The 24,030-nt window shown below is 38.5% G+C and overlaps 1 long non-coding RNA gene across 1 annotated transcript in view; it reads left to right on the plus strand.

Annotated features, from left to right (window-relative positions):
* LOC114676967 (uncharacterized) overlaps positions 1–24,030 on the plus strand; it is a 251,064-nt gene that overhangs the window by 157,065 nt on the left and 69,969 nt on the right. Inside the window, exon 2 of the long non-coding RNA XR_003728215.2 lies at positions 17,896–17,967. This is a non-coding gene — a long non-coding RNA (uncharacterized LOC114676967). The remainder of the gene's footprint in view (positions 1–17,895; positions 17,968–24,030) is intronic.

Here is a 24,030-nt window from a genome sequence, read left to right on the forward strand (position 1 = left end):
ACCAAGAAAAGGGCTTGCTCATGGAGCTTGCAGTCTTGTGGGGAGAAAGATAACAGAAAGTAAAGACATACTTACTTTCAGGTAGTGAGTAGTGCTGGAAATAAAGCAGTGGGAGAGAGAGTGATAGTGGAAGCTACTTTAGAAAATGTAGCCAGAGAGGGCCTCTCAGAGAGACCACTTGAATGATGAGAAGGGCCATTAAAAGAAGGGGGATGATAAAGGAAACTGCAAGTACCTGGGCCCTGAGACAGTTAAAAAAACATCTGAGAGACCAGTGTCTGGAGTGTGGGCTGAGCAGAGATGAACTTGGTCAAATCATGTTGGACTTGTACAATGTGGTAAAAATGATGGATTTAACTGCACTTTATCTTAGTGTATCTCTTTTATCCACACCTTCCTTTCCAGGCTGCCAGCCACATTGTTTATCAAGAACCTATTACATTTCTCTTGACTATTTACCTTCTCAACTTTTCCAACTCCTCTTCCTCAGGCATCTTTGCTGGCTCTTCTCTTTCTCCTCTTTAACCCCTATCTCTCAGCAGGCCTCAGACTTCTCTCCTATCTCTCCCAAGAGTGCTACCCTAGACCAGCCTGCCTCAGATTCTCCTTCGGCCTAGAAGGGCCAAACATCTGGTTAGTCATCTTCCTTGGGTTTTAGCACATTATCACACACATGTTAGGTCTTAGCACATTATTAGAACTGGCAAATCCCTTATTTGATGGAGGAACTGATTTCCTTTTTAACCCTAATTCCTCTCCTCTACCCCCATTTGAATGTGTATCTTTTCATTTGGATGAGTTCTTGTGGAATGTCCATTTTCTTTGAATGCACTTATTTTAAATTCTGTAAATGATATTATGGTATCCCTTCTAGTCTCTTTCCTACTTTTTCATTAAGCACTATGGTTTTAAGATCTATCCATGAGGCTATGTATATTTCTAATCTGTTGCTCCTAACAAATGATAGTATTTCATGGTGTGCACATTAATCAAGGTAGCCCAGGCTATGCCGAAGTAAAAACCCCCAAATCATAGTGGCTTAATATATAATTTTTTTTTTTTTTTTTTTGATATGGAGTCTTGCTCTGTCACCCAGGATAGAGGGAAGTGGTATAATCTTGGCTCACTGCAACGTCCGCCTCCTGGGTTCAAGCAATTCTCCTGCCTTGGCCTCCTTAGTAGCTGAGACTACAGGTATGCACCACCATGCCTGGCTAATCTTTATATTTTAGTAGAGATGGGGTTTCATCATGTTGGCCCTGCTGGTTTTGAACTCCTGACCTCAGGTGATCCACCCTCCTTGGCCTCCCAAAGTTCTGGGGTTACAAACATGAGCCACTGTGCCTGGCCCTGTTTATTGTTTATTCCTGTAGAATCCTCTGTAAGTCTGGCTGTTCCCTCCATAGGTCATGGAAGCTCTATTTTTTTGTTTGTGTGTTTTTGAAACAGGGTCTCGTTCTGTCACCCAGATTGGAGTACAGTAGTATAATCTCGGCTCACTGCAACCTCCACCTCTAAAGTTCAAGTGATCCACCCATCTCAGCTGGGACTATAGGCGTGAGCCATCACACCCAGCTAATTTTTGTATTTTATGTAGAGATAGGGTTTCCTCACATTGCCCAGGCTGGTTTTGAACTTCTGGGCTCAGGTAATCTGCCCACCTAGGCCTCCCGAAGTGCTAGGATTACAGGTGTGAGCCACCATGCCTGGCCAGGGAAGCTCTCTTTTAAGCCACAACTCAGAGATCCCTTCTACTTCCATTTCATAGCTATGTCACCAGGAAATTATGACTTTCAGGGTTGTTAAAGGAGAGAAGAAAAAAATGTAGGGAATTCATATCCATTCTTACATTCTTCAGACTTGAAGTGACACATATCACTGCTATTCACAGCACATTGACCAAAACTGTTGAATGGCCCCGACCAACTGTGGGAGGGGCTGGGAAATGTGAGAAATGCATTGGCAGCCAGTGAGCCATAAATGTCTCTGATATGGTGAGTATCCACCATATTTTATCTACATACTGTCCAAGTGGTAGACATACAACTCCCCACCGACACAAACAATGTTGCAGTGAGTATCTTTGGTCTAGAATCTCATGAACCTAAGTGAGAATCTTTTTGGGAAGTTGTAGTAGGTTAAATGGTTCTCAAAAAGGTAGGTTCACATCCCAACCCCTAGAACCTATGAATATGACCTTACTGGGAGAAAGCATCTTTGAAAATGTAATTAAGGATCTTGAAAAGAGATCACCCTGGGTTATCCAGGTAGGTCCCAAATCTAATAACAAATGTCCTTCTAAGAGACAGAAGAGAAAACACAAAGAGAAGGCAGAGGCAGAAAGTGGAGTGGTGCAGTCATAGTCAAGGAGCACCTGGAGCTGCCAGAAGCTGGAAAAGATAAGGGAGAATTCTCCCGTAGAGCCTTCAGAGGGAATGCAAATTTTTTTTTCAGATTTCTGGCCTCCAGAACTGTGAGAGAATACATTTCTATTTTTTAAGACACCAATTTTGTGGCACTTTATGAAGGTAGCCCTAGGAAATGAATACATAGTTTGGTGACTAGAAGTGAGGTGCTACTGTAACAAATACCTAAAACTATGGAAGTGACTGTGGAATTAGGTAATGTGTAATTACCCAAGGCTGGAAGAATTTTGAGGCAGAGGATAGAAAACTTCTGGATTCTGGTAAGGGCTCAGAAGGAAGTAGGGTACATGGTAGAGAAAACTTCTATTATCTAAGAGAATACAAATTTTGCTGTAAACAGAATGTTGCTAGAAGGAAATGAAGAATGTGTTACTGAAAGCTGAAGGAAAAGTCATCTTTTATATACAGGCAGAAAAGTTGGCTGAATCATGTTTTCTTTGTTGTATGGAAAGCCTAATTTGTAAGCAATAGCTTGAATATTTCTGAGTAGAAATAAAAGCAGACTTCCGAGAAAAGTATTAAAGATGCAGGCTGGTTTTCCCTGGCTGCCTATAGTCAGATAAATACAAGCAGAAAGATAAGATAAGAAAGGAACTGTTAGATAAAAATGAACAAGCACTTTTATTTTGGAAGTTACCAGTCTACCCAGATTGCAAAGGATGCTAAAGTTAGGAAATTCTGTTAGGAAGTATGCTGTAGAGAGAAGGCCAAGGATGTGGCTGGACAACCTTTTGCTGAAGAGATAAAGCATGACTCAGGGATACACTCAAGCATCTCACCAGACACCAAAAATAGAAATGAGTTACTCATGGAAAATCTGTGGAGAACCCTTTTGTCTAATGGCATGAATCCCTGGACCCCCACAGGAGAACCACAAGGGTTTTGCACATGTTGTATCTGCAGACTGCCAGCTTGAACTTTTAAAAGGATAGAAGCAGGATGAAATATGAGAATGCTATCAGACTTCCAAACTTCTACAGACAGAAAGTGGGCCAATAGAGCTAGTCAGCTGTAAATATTTGCTACCATTTAAGAAAATGAAAGAATGATCCTGAGGCCCACCATAGGTCCAAAGAATAGACCACTGTGGGCTCAGAGGATAGGGCTACCACAAACCCAAAAGGCAGAACTGCCATGGGCCCCAAGGGTGTGTTGAATGACAGAGGATTCTTCTCAAGCCTTGAAACCTAACGAAATTTGCCCTGCTCAGTTTTGACTCCTTTGGGATTGGTGACCCCTTTATTCCTTCCATTTAATATTTTTTGGAATGGAAATGTCTATCCTATGCCTAGCCCACCTTTGTATTTTAGATATTTGTACTTAGATAACTTGTTTCCTAGTTTCATAGGTCCAGAGATGGAGAGGAATTTTGCCCAGGATAGACCATACAGATTTCAGCAACACCTGATTCAGATGATGCAATTTGTAACTTTTTGAGTTGGTGATGTTTAGATGACATTTGGAACTTAAAGTTGATGCTGGAATGGGTTAAAACTTTTGAAAATGTTGGCCTGGGGCCATGCTGCTGCTGTGCCCTGCCTTTTGTGGCCCAAGCCACCACTGTACTTCATCGTCTCACCAGAGCCCATGCCACTGGGGAACACCCCAGAGTTCTGGGCCCCATCTCTGCTGCTGCTCTGAGTACTTGTATGCCAGAACCCAGTGCTGCTGCAACTGCCTGCAGGCCATACCAGACCTGGCACCAAGAAGGATCCCCTTGGTTAGGACTTCTCTCCCTAGGGGAAAAAGAGAACAGGGAGATCCCAGAAGTCTTTGCCACCAAGGATCCCAACAGCCTTTGCTGCTGCTACCATAACCTCAGATATCTATAGCCTTGGCTGTGTAGGACTCCTAGAGTTGTCCCCAATGCTGACCTCAATGATAGAGCTGCATGAAGAGTACACCACAGCACACATTCTGAAACTAGAGCCGCTGTACCCTACCCAACTGGCATTCTCACACCCTCCTTCAGGTGAAAGTATTTCCCCCACTGAGGCTAATCTGTAACGTCTGGAATAGGTGACTGCTCCCTCAAGTGTGCAGATATCAATGCAAAGCCCCAAGAAATACAAAAAGTCAAGGAAACATGGCACTACCAAAGGAGCACAATAATTTTCTAGTAACTGACCCCAAATAAATGGAGGTCTATGAATTGCTTGAAAATGAATTCAGAATAATTATTTTTAAAAAGCTCAGTGAGATACAAGAGAACACAGATAGATAACTCCACAAAATCAGGAACATAATGCCTGAACAAAACTAGAAATTCAACAAAGAGATAGAAATCATGAAAAGAACCAAAAAGAAATCTTGGAGCTGAAGAATACAATGAATGAAATGAAAAATGCAGTAGAGGGCTTCAACAGCAGAGTCAATCAAGCTGAAGAAAGAATCTGTGAACTTAATTACAAGCCTTTTGAAATTATCTAGTTGGTGGAGAAAAAAAGAAAGAAAAAGTAGAAAAAAAAGCTACGGGATTTATAAGACACCATTAAGTGGCACACTGTATGCATTACAGGGGCCTCAGATATAGAAGAGAGAGAAAAGGGAAGAAAGTTTATTTAAGAAATAAGGCTGAAAACTTATTAAACCTTGGGAGATATGGACATTCAGATTCATGAAGCTCAAAAGTTCCCATTCTCAACCCAAGTAAGTCATGACAGAGACATATATATATATATATAATGAAATTGTCAAAAGTAAAAAAAAAAAAAAAAGAATTTCAAAAGCAGCAAGACAAAAGTGACACACCACACACAAGAGAATCTTCATAAGGCTGTCAGTAGATTTATCAGCAGAAACTTTACAGACTAAGAAAGAATAGGATAATATATTCAAAATGCTGAAAGAAAAAACTGTCAGTCAACAATACTTTCTCCAGAAAAGCTGACCTTCAGAAATGAAGGAGAGATAAAGACTTTCCCAGATAAACAAAAGCTGAGGGAGTTTATCACCACTAGACCTGTCTTATAAGATATGCTAAATGGAGTTCTTCAAGTTGCAATAAAAGGACACAGTTTGCGAGTAAAGGTAAATATGTAGTATAATATACTATAATATTTACAATATTTATAGTATTATAGTATAATATTTGATATTTTATATTTGATAAATGTAGCATATTCATGATATTCTCATATGAAATGGTGGTATGTAAGTCACTTTTAACTATAAAGGTTAAAAGATAAAAGTACTAAAAGTATAACTACATTATTTCATTAGTGGATACATAATATAAAAGATGTAAATTGTGACTAAAAAAACCCATAAAATGTGGGGTCAGAGAGAGGCAAAAGTATGGTATTTGTATGCAACTGAAGTGAAGCTGTTATCAGCTTAAAACAGACTGCTATAACTATAAGATGTTTTATGTATGCCTCATGGTAACTACAAAGCAAAAATCTATAGCGTATACAAAATGATAAAGAGAACAGAATCAAACATACCACTGGAAAAAAAATATATCAAACCACAAAGAAAGACTGCAACAGAGGACAAAAGGTACAAAAAAATTACTACATAGTCAGTAACAATTAACAAAATGGCAGGCTGGCACAGTGACTCATACCTATAATCCCAGCACTTTGGATGGCTGAGGCAGGAGGATCACTTGGGGCCAGGAGTTTGAGACTACCCTGAGCAACATAGCAAGACTCTGTCTCTACAAAAAATTTTAAAGAATTAGCTAGGCATGGGAGTACACACCTGTAGCCCTTGCTACTCTGGAGGCTGAGGTGGGAGGATCACTTGAGCCCAGGAGTTTCAGAAGTTCAAAGTTATAGTGAGCTATGATTCTGTGATTGTGCCACTGCACTCCAGCCTCAGTGACAGAGCAAGACTCTGTCTTTAAAAAATAAAATAAAATAAAATGATAAGTCCTTACCATCAAAAGTGACTTTAAATAGATTAAATTCTCCCCTTAAAAAATAGAGTGGTTGAATGAGTTAAAAACAAGGCAATTATATGCTTCCTATGAGAGATTCACTTTAGCTTTGAGGATACACATAGGCTGAAAGCAGAGGGTGGAAAGAGATATTTCATGAAAATGGTAACCAGAAGAGAGCAGGAGGGGTTATACTTATAAGCGACAAAATAGCCTTGAAGTAAAAAAACTGTTACAATAAAAGAAACAAGATAATTGTTTAATGATAAAAGAATCACTTCATCAAGAAGATATAGCAATAGTAAAGATTTATTCACCCAACATTGGAGCAACTAAGTATATAAAACAAACATTAACAGAACCGAAAATATTAATATAAACTGATAATGCCAATACACTGTCATTAATACAGCATTAACTGGTATTATTAGTACAAATCAAATATTAACAGAACTGGTAAATGATACAACAATAGTAGAGGACTTTAATACTCAACTGTCAACAATGGATAGATCATCCAGACAGAAAATCAATATGGAAACAGTAGGTTTAAACAATCCTATAAACCAAATGGAACCAACAGACATATACAGAACATTCCATCCAACAGTAGCAGAATATATATTCTTCTCAAGTGTGCGTGGAACATTCCCCAGGATGGATCATATATTATGTTAAAACAAGTCTTGATAAATTCAAGAATATTGAAATCATATCAAGTACCTTTTCCAACCATGATGGTATAAAACTAGAGTAAATAATAAAAAGAAAACTGGAAAACTCACAAATATGTGGAAATTAAACAATATACTTTTGAGAAATCAATGGGTCGAAAGAGAAACCAAAGAGAAATTAAAAACATTGAGACAAATTAAAATGAAACCTCAACCTACCTAAACTTATGGGATGCTGCAAAAGTAGTTCTGAGAAAGACACTTGTAACAATAAACACCTATTTTAGGAAAAGAGAAAGATCTCAGAAAACAACCTAACTCTATACCTCAAGGAACTAGAAAAGGAGCAAACTGAGCTCACAGTTAGCAGAAGGAAGGAAATAACAAAGATCAGAGCAAAAAATAAATAAAATAGAGACTACAAGAATAATAGGAAAGATCAACAAAACTAAAGTTTTTTAAAAGACAAGATTGACAAACCTACACTGACAATTGACAAACTAAAAAATGTTGGTTTGACAGCCAAAATAGACAAAGTTAGACTGAGAAAAAAAGAATACTCAAATGAAATCAGAAATAAAAGAGGGGACATTACAACTGATCCCACATATATACAAAGAATCATAAGAGAATAGGATGAATAATTGTATGCCAACAAATTGGGTAACCTAAAAGAAATGAATAAATCCTTAGAAACTACATCCTACCAAGACTAAATCATGAAGAAACAGAAAATCTGAGCAGCCCAATAATGAGTAATGAGATTGAACCATTAACAAAAATCTCCCAATAATGAAAAGCCTAGAAACAAATGTATTCATGGGTGAATTCTATCAAACATTTAAAGAAGAATTAGTATGAATTCTTCTCAACCTTTTCTAAAATATTGAAGAAGAGGGAACACTTCCAAATTCCTTTTATGAGGCCAGCATTACCCTGATATTAAAGCTAGACAAGGACATTAAAAGAAAAAAAAAAAAAACATGTATCAGTATTCCAGATAAACATAGATGCAAAAATCCTAAACAAAATACTACCAAATGGAATTCAACAGCACATTAAAAAGATCATTCACCCCAGTCAAGTGGATTTATCCTTGGGATGCAAGGATGGTTCAGCTTATGCAAATCAGTAAATATGATATACCACATTGAGGAATGAAGGATAAAAATTATATGATCATCTCAATAGATACAGAAAAAGTACTCTGTAAAATCAGCCTCACTTCATGATAAAAATTCTCATCAAAAAGGGTATAAAAGGAAACTACCTCAACATAATAAAGGCCATATAGAACAAGCCCACAGCTACTATCCTACTCAATGGTGAAAAGTTGACAGCTTTTCTTCCAAAATCAGAAACAAGACAAGGATGCTCATTCTCATCATTTCTATTCAACATAGTGCTAGAAGTTCTAGCCATAGTAATTAGGCAAGAAAAAGAGATAAAAAGATCCAAACTAGGAAAGAAATTAAATAGCTTCTGTTTGTAGATAACATGATCTTGTGCATAGAAAACCCTAAAGATTTCACCAAAAAACTGGTAGAACTAACAAAGGAATTCAGTAAAGATGCAGGATACAAAATTAACATATAAAAATCACTGGTGCCTCTGACACTAACAATAGACTATCTGAAAAATCAATAATTAAATAAGAAATTAGGAAAACAATTGCATTTATTATAGAATCAAAAAGAAGAAAATACCTAGGAATAAATTTAAGTAGGTGAAAGATCTGTGCACTGAAAATTATAAAAGATTAATGAAAGAAATTAAAGAAGACCGAAATAAGTAAAAAGATATCCTGGGTCCATGGATTAGAAGAAACAGTGTTTGTTAAAGTATCTATACTACTCAAAGCAATCTTCAGATTCAATGCAATTCCTACAAACATTACAGTGACATATTTTACAGAAAAAGAAAAATTTTTTTAAAATTTGTATGGCACCACAAGACCCTGAATAGCCAAAAGAATCCTGAGAAATAAAAACAAAGCTAGAGGAATCACACTATCTGATTTCAAATTTTCTTATAAAACTATAGTAATCAAAACAGTATGGTACTGGCATAAAAACAGTCACAAACCAGTGGAACAAAATAGAGAGCCCAGAAATAAACTCAAGCAAATATGGTCAACTAATCTTGTACAGAGTGTCCAAGAAGACACAATGCGGGGAAGCATAGTCTCTTTTATAAGTGGTATTGGGAAAATGGAATATCCATATGCAAAAGAATGAAATTGGACCCTTTTATCTTATGAAGAAACAAACTAAATGGACTAAACACATAAGACCTGAAACCAAAATTCTAGAAGAAAACATAGGGGAAAAACACCTTGATATTGGTCTTCATAATGATTTAGTAAATATAACACTAAAAACATGTCAACAAAAGCAAAAATAAACAAGGGGAGCTACATCAAACCAAAAATATTTTGTGCCACAAAAGGAACAACAAAATTAAAAGGCAACCTGTGGGATGGAAGAAAATATTTGCAAACTATATATTTAATGAAAGGTTAATGACCAAAATATATAAGGAAGTCATATAACCTCAACCTCAATAGCAGAAAACAAAACAAAACAAAATAAAACACAATTTAAAAATGGGCAAAAGACCTGAATGTCTGTTTTTTCAAAGACAACATACAAATGACAAACAGGTACATGGAAAAGTGCTCAACATCACAAATCATCAGGGAAATGCAAATCAAAAGCACAATGAGATATCACTTCATGCCTGTTAGGACTATTTTCAAAAAGTAAAAGATAATACGTGTTGGTGAGGATTTGGAGAAAAGGGAACTCCTGTACACTGTTGGTGAGATTATAAATTTGTACAGCCATTATGGAAAGCAGTTTGGAGGTTTCTCAAAAAATTATGACCCATCCATCGCTTTTCTCAATATGTACCCAAAGGAAATAAAATCAGTATTTCAAAGAGATATCTGCACTCCCATGTTCACTGAAACATCATTCACCATAGGCAAGATATGGAAACATCATAAGTGTCCTTTAACAGATAAATTGATAAAGAAAATGTGATTTATATATTTATTATATTTATATGTATTTGCAATGAAATATTATTCAATGTTTAAAAAAAGAAGGAAATCTTATCATTTGTGACAACATGGATGAACCTGGAGGACATTATGCTAAGTGAAATAAGCTAGACACGGAAAGATATGTACTGAATCATCTCACTTACGTGTAGAATCTAAGCAAGTTGAACTCAGAAACTGAGAGTAAAACGGTGGTTGCCGGTAGTTGGGTGGAGGGGGAGAATGGGGGATTTTGGTCAAAGGGTAGAAACTTTCAGTTATAAAATGAATAAGTTCTGGAGATGTACTGTACAGCATGGTGACTATAGTTAACAATAAGGTATTGTATGTTTGAAATCTGCTAAGAGTAGATCTTAAGCGTTCTTATCACCAAAACCAAAAAGCGGCAATAGCAACAAGAAAACCAGGTAACTATGTGAGGTGGTAGCTGTGTTTATTAGTGTGACTGTGGTAATCACTTCATAATGTTTATATAACAAAATGTCATGTTTACAACTTAAATTTATAAAATCTTTATTTGTCAACTGTACCTCAGTAAAGCTGGAGGGGGAAAAAGTGAGACCTAAATAAAAGTTAGGGAGAAGGCATTTTAGGTAGGGGGACTGGCTCAAGCAGAAGAACCAAGGCAGGAGATAGTATGGCACATTTACAAGCAGGAAATCTATAGCTGGCGTAGTGGGGATACTCAAGTGAGCAATGGAAGATGAATTTGTAGGAATGAAAATATTAGACTAAGAATTTTGAACTATTTTCTCTAGACAACAAGAAGCTATAGAAGACTTTTAAAGGGATGGAAACTGTGGCATTTAAGGAAAATTAATCTTTATAACATGTAAATACATAAGCTATGGGAAACTTTGGGAGAATAGATAATGTATCTGTCTTATCCATCATTGTCTCCAAAGCACTTAATTCAGTGCCTGGCATGAGGTTCAAGTCAAAGGAGATAATTCGTGAAACAATAAATGAAAGAAGTATTGGCAAAGTTCAGTAAGAAGGCTGTTGCACAAAACACCCAGTGTTATGAGTTGAGGCTAGGGTAGTAAAGGAAAGGAATGGCTACATGTGGGAGACTTCACATGGGAGAATCTATTGTGTATAGTGACTAATCACATATCCAGGGAGAGGGAGAAAGTGAGGTCCAGCATGACGTGAGTTCTTGAGAGAGAAAGGTACAGAAGAGGAGTTGTTTGGATAAAATGATAATGAATTTGGCATTATTAATACATTTATTCATTCACTCGTTTATTTATTTTATTCAGTCAAATGACAGCATTTTAGGCAGAGGGAAAACATAAATAAGGAAAGTAAAGCAGGAAAGAGCTTAATTACTTCAAGGCATTGAAAATATGACAGTGAAGTGGAGCTTGGTGTACAAGGAGGAGAGTGTTGCCACATGAGATTATAGAATATGTAGGTGCTGAGCTGTAGGGAGTGGGAAACAGAGGCCTAGAACTCTGGTGAGACATTAGATTGGGAGATACTTTATTACCAGTGGAGATTCTAGACAATTTCTCAATGGCCTTCAGAGATTGCTTGGCTCTATGGGAAACCTGGTGCAATGCTTTTCAGATACCTATGTTAAAAGTTAATTTAGCATGTTGTTCCAGGACAATGAAGCAGAGACTGCTGTATGAGTGGCAGTTTGATAATCCCTCACTATAGTGACTTGATCATAGGCTTTAAACACCATAATTTTTTTTTTTTTTGAGATGGAGTCTTGCTCTGTCACCCAGGCTGGAATGCAGTGGTGCGATCTGGCTCACTGCAAGCTCTGCCTCCCGGGTTCACGCTATTTCCCTGCCTCAGCCTCCCGAGTAGCTGGGACTACAGGCGCCCGCCACCATGCCCAGCTAATATATATGTATATATGTGTGTGTGTGTATATGTATATATAAAAATATATATGTGTATATATATAAATATATATGTGTGTGTGTGTATATATATATTTTTTGTATTTTTAGTAGAGATGGGGTTTTGCCATGTTAGCCAGGATGGTCTCAATCTCCTGACCTCGTGATCTGCCCGACTCGGCCTCCCAAAGTGCTGGGATTACAGGCCTGAGCCACCGTGCCCAGCCCAAACACCATAATTTTATATTTATGTATCAAAATATTAAAACCAACCATCTTTTATACATAGGGGAGGCCATATGGTATTGTGGTTATAAACTCTAAAGTCAGACTGCCTGAGTTTAAATCCTTGCCCTGCACTTCCTACCTGTGTGATCTTGGGAAAGTTTCTTAACCTCTCTGTGCCTCATACTCTTCATTTTGAAAATGGTGGTAATAGTAGTGCCTCCTTAATAGGTTTATATGGAGTATTGGATGAAATGGTTTATATCAAGTGTTAAGAACAGTGTCTGGTATATAAAAATGTTTAATAAATCTTAGTACTGTTATCATTAGTGAAACCACTAACAAAATATAAGTTAGAGTATTTTTAAAATTAAAAAATAAAATAAATAAACCAATTTAAAAATGGGCAAGTGACCTGAATAAGCATTTCTCAAAAGAAGGTATACAAATGGCCAACAGATATAAGAAAAAATGCTCAACATTGCTAATCATTAGGGAAATGCAAATTAAATCCACAATGAAATACTGTTTAATACCTGTCAGAATGGCTATTATCAAAAAGATGAAAGATAAGTCTTGGCAAGGATGTGGAGAAAAGGGAATCCTTGTAAACTGTTGATAGAAATGTAAATTAGTCCAACCATTATAGAAAACTGTATGGAGGTTCCTCAAAAAAAAATAGAATTACCATATAATTCAGCAATTTCATTTCTGGGCATTTACCCAAGAGATTTGAAATTACCTTGTACTCCCATGTTCACGGCAGCACCATATGCAATCGTCAAGTTATGAATCAACTGTGTGTCCATCAACAGACAAATGGATAAAGAAAATATGGAACTGAATACTACTCAACCTTTAAAAACTGGGTGCAGTGGCTCACGTCTGTAATCCCAACAGTTTGAGAGGTAAAGGTGGGAGGATCTCTTGAGGCCAGGAGTTTGAGACCAGCCTGGGCAACATAGCAAGGCGCCATCTCTACAAAATTTTTCTCTAAAAATTAGACATGGTGGGGCACACATGTAGTCCCAGCTACTTGGGAGACTGAGGTGGGAGGCCCCCTTGAGCCCAGGAGTTTGAGGCTGCAGTGAGCTGTGATTGCATCGCTCCAGCCTAGGTGACAGAGCTAGACCCTATTTCAAGAAACAAAAAACAGGCAGGGAGTGTTTAATTCAGTACTTCAGGAGACTGAGGCAGGCTGGTCACTTGAGGCCAGGATATTGAGATCAGCCTGGCCAACATGGCAAAACCCCATCTGTACTAAAAATAGAAAAATTAGCCTGGCATGGTGGCACACACCTGTAATTCCAGCACTTTGGGAGGTCAAGGTGGGCAGATCACTTGAGGCCAGGAGTTTGAGACTAGCCTGGCCAACATGGTGAAACCCTGTCTCTACTAAAAATACAAAAATTAGCCTGGCGTGCCATTGCTTGGACTCAGGAGATGGAGGTTGCAGTGACCATGCCACTGCACTCGAGCCTGGGTGACACAGTGAGACTCTATCTCAAAAAAAACAAACAAAAACAAAAACAAAAACATGCAGTTCTGTCATTTGCAGCAACATAGATGGAATTGGAAAACGTGCTGAGTAAAATGAACCAGGCACAGAAAGACAATTACCTCATGTTCTCACATATATGTGGATTCTGAAACACTCGAATTCATAGAGCAAAGGGTAGAGTGGTGGTTACTGAGGCTGAGCAGGGGCAGGAAATGGAGACATGATAGTCAAAGGGCATGAAGTCTCCATTAGACAGGAGGAATGAGTGTTTTTTCATTGAGCTTTATTGCATAGTGTGGTGAATATATTTAATAATAGTGTACTGCATATTTCAGAATGGCTAAAGGAATACATTTCAAATGCTCTGACCACAAAAAATGATAAAAATATTTGATATGAATCAAAGTATTTGAGGTAATGAATATGTTAATTAGCTTGATTTAATTATTTCCTATTGTATTCATAAATCATAGCATCACTTTGTACTCCATAAATATAGTTATAAATTATTAATTTACAATAAAATTTTAAAAACAAACTTAAAAAGGAAACCAATACAGATATTCATGCAACAAAGGTCATAGGTATGAAGAGACTTTGTTAAACTAAGTATCTGGCAGGTTTGTCTCCACGTTGGTTGTACCAGTTTACAGTCCCACCAACAGTGCACATAAGTTCCAACAATTCTGCTAACACTTTCCATTACACAGCTTTCTAATTTCCTACTAGTCTAACAGGTACAAATCAAAATATCACCATTTCTTTAATTTTCCATTTTACTGATTATCTTTTACTTTGCGTATTTAATGGTATACTTGATAGTTTTTTTGGTTTTCTGTTTTGGAAATTGTCCATTTATAGCCTTTGCTGATTTTCCTGTTGGGACTGCTTTCTTTTTTTGACCTTCAGGAATTCCATATGTATTCCAGTTGCCCTCTGCCGTCTCTCATTGGTTTTAGACATTACAAATATCTTTCTAGATTTTTTTAATTTTTTTTTTTTTTTTTTGAGACGTAGTCTTGCTTCGTCGCCCAGGCTGGAGTGCAGTGGCGCGATCTCGGCTCACTGCAACCTCTGCTTCCTGGGTTCAAGTGATTCTCCTGCCTTGGTCTCCCGAGTAGCTGGGACTACAGGCATGCCACCACGCCCAGCTAATTTTTGTGTTTTTTGTAGAGACGGGGTTTCACCATATTGGTCAGGATGGTCTCAAACTCCTGACCTCCAGTGACCATCCACCTTGGCCTCCCAAAGTGCTGGGATTACAGGAGTGAGCCACTGTGCGTGGCCTTCTTTCTCTATTTTTCAGCTGTCCTTTAATCTTGTTGATAGTGTCCTTAATTGAAAAGAAGTCCTTAATTTATTTCTTTGATTGCCCTCATCCATGTCAAATTATACTAACACCTTTTACTATCTGTTGGAATTTACTAAATGATATGACAATGTCATGTTAGATACCTTGTTCTTCTTTCACTTACCCTTCAGCTGTTGTACATTATTTTTTTCTGAACCCAGTAAACTGTGCAATCTTGGGTTTAGTAAAAGTCAGGAAATGGCAGGCCTTATTCAATAACAGAAAACACTGCAACTAATAAGGAACATTTGGTACTCCAGCACATTTCCTTGCATTCAGGCTGCTCACATGTGGATTTGATGTCCTGTGGTTGGGCCAGAAGATACAGCACCCTCCCCTCAAGGGCCCCTTAGGGTACCTGCTGAGACACATCCGGGCAAGCGGCAAACAGCTCTTTGGCCATCAGTGCAAGTGACAGCAAGTGTGAATCAGAACAAGCAACAGCTGGAAAGGAGCTCAGGGATCATCCAGTTCGACCCCCATTTTACAGATGCAGGAAGTGGGGCCAAGGGAAATAAATGAGCTTGTCCAAGTCACACAGCTGTCAGTGAATTGCTAGGACTAGAACCCAAATCTCTTGACTCCCAATTAGCGTGGTTTCAGTTTTTCTGCCTTCCCCAAGAGGAGGCCAGAAATCATTTTTTGAAGGTCTCTCAATCAGATCTTGGACTTAATCCAGGAGGTCAGCAGCCTCCAGAATTTGGACCCATTTAACCTCTCCAACCTTATCTTTGGCCATTCTGAGTTAGTCCCTGCCTCATTCCTCTAAAGCTCCATGCTCTACTCTTACCTTTAAGCCTTTACATATGCTGTGGTCATGCATGATCATGCCAGGCATCCCCTTCCTTCTTCTCCCTGCTAATCTCACCCTTCAAGTGCTCATCCTTGGAGGTGTAGTACTACCTCTTTCATGCCACTATCAGCTAGCATTATTCTCTCCTTCTTTAGGTTTTCATAGCATCTGCGGTCTACGCGAATGCAATTTAGACTTGATTATATGCTACCTTTGTTTTCTGGAATATTTCTGTTGTACGACTGAGCGAATCACTTAATGTCTCTGTGCCTCACTCAATGTATTCACTAATAAAAAAGGAAGAGTTCATAAATCATTTCTACAGATGCTTCTCTATAACAATCTATGTCTCCATAAGATTTTAAACTCCTCAAGGAAAGGGACTCTTTCTTCTATTTCTGTTGAAATTCCCTTAGTCTACTTGTTCTCAATGGGGACAAATTTACTCCTTAGGGACATTTAACAATGTTTGGAGATATTCTTGGTTGTCACAGCTGGGGAGGGAGGTGCTTCTGAAATCTAGTGAACAGAGGCCAGGGATAATGCTAAACATTCCACAACGCACAAGATGGCCCCCTACAAAAAAGGGGTTTTCCTGCTCAAAGTGTCTATAATGGCAAACTTGAGAGATTCTGCCTTAGTCTCTAGGCCAACACCATGAACATATAATAGACACTGAACAAATAATTTTGTCTTTCAGTCAAAGAGAATTATCCTCATAGAAGGGATGCTGTTGGATACGGAGCTGTCAGGGGAATGAAGAAAAGCAAGTGAGCACTCATGCAAAACAAAAGCTAAGTCAGAGAAGAGAATCTAATTTTCCTTAGTCAAGAGGGAGAGTAGGGAGTACTGTAAAGAAGAAAATGTTGGATGGATGAAAGCTGAGAGCTGAGAAGTTATTTACTTTGTAGGAGGTGTTGACTTAAATGGCTCATCTTTTAGATATCTCTAGGAGAATATCTCGTGATTGTGGTAAACAGTGGTAATAACATTGGAATACATGAAGGAAAGTTCTGGGAATGATAATTTATGTTGTCAAGAAGACCTGTGTTTAGAAGATCCTTATTCTTACCTCCCTTTGAAATAAAGTCTGGGTGATGAAAAGTGTCTTTAATTTACAAATGAGGCAAGGAAATTGGTTGGAAGAGCTCTGAACACTGACCCCTCCAAAAGACTCTTTTTCCAGTTCCCTACTCAGGATTTTTGGGGATGGGGATGATGGATGACTAATTGCTTTCAGTGACTACTCCCAGCCTCTGCCTTGGCTGTGCTTCCAATGTTCTTCCTCATCATGTCATGTCTGTCTTTCTCCTTAAGTTACAACATGCAAGAAAACCAATTAATTATTTCTTTGTCCCCCATCCCCTCTCCTCTTCATCATTTAATAAATATAATAAGAAATATCCTAGGCATAAAAAATAGCTCCTGAAAACGTTGGGATTGGAGGGAAAATCCACGACCTAGAAATTCTCTTAAGATGGATATCATTATTCTCAACCTCTCAGAACACTTGGCAGGAGATTCCATTATTAGTTCTCCTTGCTACCAGAGGTATTTGGCAAGGTTTTTGTTTAGATTTCTTTTGGGGAAGACATGCTTAAATTAAACATTGAAATTCATGAGAATATTTCAGTTCCTTGTAAACTTTTCTAATCACACTTCAAGCGAGGTATTATTTGTGGCTTCTCAATGAGGAAAAGTTCTCCCGAGGGGGACTTCCAACAGTTCATTTCAGCAGATCTCTGAGTCGATGGTCAAATGCAGTGCATCATATAACAGGCTGAAATAGGTATACAAGCATTACTCAAAACAGTTTTTAATGGCTTGGATTCTTCTCTGTTGCACAGGATTATAGATTGGATCATAGAAAAATGAGTTATTCTCAGTCAGTGATATCTGGATTCCTTTTTCAGTTTTTCCAGTAACAGAAAAGTAAAAGAATTGAACCACCTCTTTTTTGTATTTTCTTTTTTTTTTTTTTCACTTTCCTGTAAAGGTTTTTTGGGAAAATATTCTGGGGCAAGGACTGAGTGACTGTGGTATAACCAGTGTACAGCTCTATGTATAACAGAAATGTGATGAATAAGGGGGGCTCATTTGCTGCCACTGTATTTTTTGGCAGATGAATGCATGACATCTCTTGGTAAAATGGCCCAGAAGAAACACAGGAAGGAGTTATGAAAAGATAACACCCGTAAGTGTGACTACACATTTTGTGGTCCAGTCATCATTTCTGTAAGTCTGGAATTTTGTTTTTGCATGCTTCTTTAAGGTTGCCTTTTCCTTAAAACACCATCCTGTTTCCTTAAAAACACCAAATAACATGGCTCAGGCCTATAATCCCAGCACTTTGGGAGGCCGAGACGGGCGGATCACAAGGTCAGGAGATCGAGACCATCCTGGCTAACATGGTGAAACCCCGTCTCTACTAAAAAATACAAAAAACTAGCCGGGCGAGGTGGTGGGCGCCTGTAGTCCCAGCTACTCGGGAGGCTGAGGCAGGAGAATGGCCTAAACCCGGGAGACGGAGTTTGCAGTGAGCTGAGATCCGGCCACTGCACTTCAGCCCGGGCTGAAGACTCCGTCTCAAAAACAAAAAACAAAAAACAAAAAACACCAAATAACAATCTACAAGGAACTGAATGTAAGAAACATGAATTACTACTATAAACTCTCTCTATTTGTGGGCTTCTGCTTGGGATTTTTTTTCTTCTTCCCCCTTTTGTGATCACTTAAAAATACAACCCTAAAAGAGTTAGGGCAGCTCTTTGTTTGGTCTCTGGTTTTGCTTTCATAGGTCTTTTATGTCTGTGTGGCTGGGTGCAACTGAGGCTGGTTTTACAAGAAGCTACCAATAAACCTCAGAATGGGAAAGGATGAGTAAACTCTTACTCTGAAGGCAGAGTTTGTATGACAGATGAAAGGGAGATCCCTTTTACACTTTATGAGAATGCATTATTTAGCGAGGCTCTATTTGATAGTTCTCCTGATTCTTTATGTGGGAAGGTATTGCTCAGCCACTAGCTACTTCTTATACTCATTAGGAAAATGGGTTTGCTCAGTCATTGAGTTTTGAGCATTTCACTTTAATTCTGTTATTTTCTTGAATATAGAGGGTAAAACCTTCTGCAAATAACTTGAAGAAGCATGTGGTAGGCAGAATTCTAAGAGGGCCCCAAGATTCTGGACCCTCCTCCATGTACACGTCTCCTGCATAATGGATATGATGCAGGACCGTGAGTGTAATAGAGTTTACTCCTGTGATTAGGTCATGTTATATGGCACAGTTTACTTAAGAAAGGGGGATGATCTGGTGGCCTGACTGAATAACATAAGCCCTTTAAAACCAGAGAGTTTTCTCCAGCTGGTGGTTGACAAGGAAGGCAGAAATTTGACACAGAGAATTTGACATATTTTTATTGGCCTAAGAATAGAAAGGGCCACGTGGTAAGGAATGTAGATAACCTCTAAAGGCTGAAAGTGGTTCCCAGCTGGCAGAGTTCAGTCCTACAACTGTAAGGAAATGAATTCTGCCAACAGCCAGAGAGCATGGAAAAGGACCTCAAACCCTAGAGGAGAATGCAGCCCCACCTTGATTTCAGTCAGGGAAGACCCTGAGAAGGGAATTCAGCTACACTATATCCAGACTTCTGAGCTATGAAAATTACGAGATAGTAAATTTGTGTTTTAAGTCACTAAGTTTGTGGTAATTTGTGACACAGCGATGGAAAACCAATATGAAGCAGGAGAAAGGTTTTGGGAGAAGAAAGCTATGTAAAAACAACATTCTCATGTTTGGTTCTAAAACCGAGTCACTGTGATGGCCAATTTTGTGTGTCAACTTGGCTAGGCTGTGATGCCCAGTCATTTGGTCAAACCCTAGTCTAGATATTGCTGTGAAGGTGTTTTGTAGATGTCGTCAACATCTACAATGAATTCACTTTAAGCAGGGGTGATTACCCTCCATAATGTGGGTGGGCTTCACCAATCAGTGCTGGTTTTAAGAGCCAAAACTGAAGTTTCCCAGAGAAGAAGGAATTCTGAGAGACTGTAACATCAAAATCCTGCTTGAGTTACCAGCATGCCAGCCTGCCCTGTGGATTTTGGACGTGCCAGCCCCCATAATCCTGTGAGCCAATTCCTTAAAACAAATGCCTTCATGGACAGTGTGTTGGTCCAGTTTTTGTGGAGAACCTGGACTGATACAGTTATAAACTCAGTCGCCCTTGGGGACTACACACATAGATGAGGTGTGTTGGCAGTTGATTTGACACAGTAAGGAATAGCACTTGACACTCAGTTACAACATGATGCCCTCTCAAAGGCAGCAGCTCATACACTGGGCCACAAATTGCAACCAGCCAGGAATACACGCCAGATACTGCCAGGTCTTTTGATTTTTTAAAAAGTTTTTAAAGCCAGAAATCCAGAATTTTACACAAAATTGCCCAAATTCTAAATGTAGGCTATTTATTCAAAAAACATATATATTTTTAAAGCGTCATGTGTACCACAAGGAAACAATCAGACATGTTCAGAATATGAGCTGTCTTATAAGACACACTGCCCTGGTCTCTTCAATAAGTCAAAGTCATTAAAATACAAGAACAACAAAAGCAGACCAGGGCAGGGAGACTGTTGTAGATTAGAAAGATTAAAAGAAACTAAGTTGTGAAGTGTTGAAGTGTGATAATGTCTGTAATTTATTTCAGAATTCCTTTCTCTCCCTTACTCTTTCTCTCTCCACAAAAACACACACAGTAAAATGTTACCAATGATTGAATCTAGATACCAGGTACATATATGTTTATTGTACTATTTCTTATATTTTTTGTATGTTTGAAGCATTTTATAAGTAATTTTTTAAACCACTTAGCAGAGTAGACCACACATATATGCCAGAGGATTCCAGTTTACAATCATTAGCAAGCTTTACCACGTTCTGTGTGGTGAAACAAGGGAATTTCAGGAAGAACCAGTCAAGCAGAACAGGAGGCTTGACTGGTAGCACCCTGTGCACTTGGTCTGGGGAGCAGCATCTGTGGACTCCACACAGAACTGAGCCTGGGAGGCCAGGATTGGGTCACCTAGAGGCCTGTGTGACTTCAGCCGCAGAGGGGATGAACACATGATGGCAGGAGCAGCAGAGATCTGTTGCCCTTGATTCCTGCACTCTGGGGCAGCCTGACTCAGAGACAGTATGCAGGTGAATGAGCGCCTCCTTCCTTACTCAAAGCCTCAGGCACCTGCCATTCTGTTCTCCCCTAATAGCCCTGGGTCCTGTCTGAGCCAGGGGTGATAGTATTTGACCTCACTGAGTGTTAAATGACTGCCAGAAAGAAGAGCTCAGTTCTCTACCAGCCTGCCCCATGGATCCCCAGCAGGCCACCTCACCAGGCAATAGGACGCAGACTAATTGAATTTGCCTCCCACTCAGACAACTGTTCAGGCCCATTTTGAAATCATGCATTACATATTTCTAGAGATGTTTGTAAGTGCAGCAAATACATTTAAATGTTTTGTGATTGGCTAGTTAAGAAAGAGAAAAAAAATTAAAAATGAGTATAGGGACCAGGATCTCCACCAAGCTCTTTACTGGAGTTGGTCTTCACCTGGAAACCTTCATTGCAGAGGCACTGGTATCCGACAGTGACCTTCATCCCCTTACCTTGGGTCTTTTCTACTGCAAATGTGGTCTCTTGTACCCATCAGTTCTTCTCCAACTCTTTTCCTTCCACACTTACTTCCTCTAGGCTGCTAGCCCTGTGCATTTACCTGTCCAGAATATTGTTCCACAAAGCTCTTCACATAGAGAGATGTGAGACCCATATGGAGGTCTCTTGTTCAAATGAGTGCAAATGTATGCATTTCACAGATGGCTTGGGCTACACTAATATATTAGTATCCTATTGCCACTGTAACAAATTAGTACAAATATAGCAGCATTAACAAAACAGATGTATTGTCTTATGGTTCTGGAGGTGAAAAGTCCAAAATCAGTTTCACTGGGCTAAAGTCAAGGTGTTGGCAGGGCTGTATTCCCTCTGGAGGCTCCAGGGGAGAATCTATTTCCTCGCTTTCTGGCTTTTAGAGACCACTTGTATTCCTTGGCTCAAAGCCCTTCCCTCCATTTTCTAAGCTAATAATGTAACACCTTCAAATCTCTCTGTGACTCTCTGCTTCTAGCATCACATCTCTCACTTGGACTCTTTTGCCTCCCTCTTAGAAGGACCCTTCCAATTACATTTGGCCTGCCTAGATAATACAGATAATATTATAATTTATTATCAATTGTAATCTCACCATCTCAAGATCCTCAATCACATCTGCACAGTCCCTTCTGCCACATTAAGTAATATATTCATAAGTTCCAGCAAGTAGGGACTGAACATCTTTGGGGGCTGTTATTCTGCCCATCACAACTAATGTTTAGACTAAATAATAACTGTAGAATACGGGTTTTTATTATTTTGCTTGAAATCTATTTTTAAATGGCGATAAGTCCAGCTGATTTTTAAAGCTATAGCCTAAACAATCATTTTCACTCAGCCTCACCATCTTCCTGTCATAGTTGCTTGGTAACTTTAAATGTCTTTTGCTTTTGCTTGTTTTAACAGAACTGTTCTTTCCAGTTTCTAAGCTATAACCCTCTCCTCTGCTGCCCCTATTATAAACGGACCTGTTTTCCTGTATTTTTCTTTTTTACAAATTTTGGGGACAAAATTCATTAAGAATTTAACTACTTGGATGAAATAAGAGTGAGAATTTTAAAAAATAGTTATACGCTGCATAATGATGTTTTGGTCAACGATAGGCTGCATATATGACAGTAGCCCCAAAAGTTTGTAATACCATATTTTTACTGTACCTTTTCTATGTTGTGATACATAAATACTTACCATGGTGTTATGATTGCCTATAGTATTCAGTACAGTCACATGCTGAATGGGTTCGTAGCTTAGGAGCAATAGGCTATACCATATAACCTAGGTGTGTAGTAGGCTATATACCCTTTAGGTTTGTGTGAGCACACTCTATGATGTTTGCACAATGACAAAATCATCTAACAATGCATTTCCCAGAATGTATCCCCATTGTTGTTAAGTGATGCATAACTGTATAATCATTGGTGAAAGACCACTGCTTAATAAAATCTATCAAAGTATGTATATTTGCCAATTGTTTTGATGTAGCCATTTTTTTATCATGAGTAAAATAATATAGGAACTTAAATTTTTTCAGTATAACAAAGGATGCAGTAATATCCTTACAAAGATGAAAGCTAACTTGATACTTTAACATTTTTCAAATAAATTAGAATTTTATAATTTTCAGCCCAACCTGTAACTCTAGATCAGTTTCAACAAAGTTAAGTGACACATCCATCTTTTTTAAAAAAAATGTATTTTGTAGAGGTGGGGTTCTATTATGTTGCCCAGGCTGATCTCAAACTCCTGGGCTCAAGTGATCCTCCTGCCTCGGCCTCCCAAAGTGCTGGGATTATAGCCGTGAGCCACTGCACCTGGCCATCCATTTTTTAACTCCATAAAGAAATGATCTCTATAAGATAAAATATAAATACCTATTTTAATAAGTAAAAGGGATTATTTGAAGTGAGACAGATCCTTTTATAGAGTATCTTACCTATTTTTAGAAGTGAGATGCAAGGTCTTCCATTTACTGTAAATAGTGATGTCCATATGAAAAGCCTGGCTATTTGTATCTGGGGGAGAGAAGGGAAATTCCTACAAGAGTTGCTTTTCCAAAATTGAGTAGTGACATAAAATTATCTTCAGTTTGTAAATTACTGTTGATTATGTTTTTAGTTCAAATATCTCTTTTTCCTTGTCGTAAATCACTTTGGTGTTTTCCTTGGAATTTGAAGTAATCTAAGCTGAAGTGTTATCGGAACATTTGGCAGGAATTCAGGAAATGGCCCTTGAGCATTTTGGTATGTGTAAATCCAAGAGGACTACGGTGAGATAGAGTATTTGGGGCATGTGGGCAGAATAGTTTTGTGATTTTTCAGCTGTCTTAAAACAGTGTCTGGAATCTTTGCAGACATTTAAATGTGTCAATTTTAAGTAGATATAATCTTCATATGGCTTGCCTTCTTTTTTGTCACTTTCACCCCTACAAATACACGCATACTTCATAGACTGTCATCTGAACACAGCAAGGAATGAATGAGATGCTGCTTTATTTCTTCCAGAGTAGATTGCCAAAGATCATATCATTGGTCTGGCATTTAGGATGG

The sequence above is a fragment of the Macaca mulatta genome, chromosome 3 (genome assembly GCF_049350105.2).
Source record: "Macaca mulatta isolate MMU2019108-1 chromosome 3, T2T-MMU8v2.0, whole genome shotgun sequence".
In the NCBI taxonomy this organism is placed as follows: Eukaryota; Metazoa; Chordata; class Mammalia; order Primates; family Cercopithecidae; genus Macaca; species Macaca mulatta.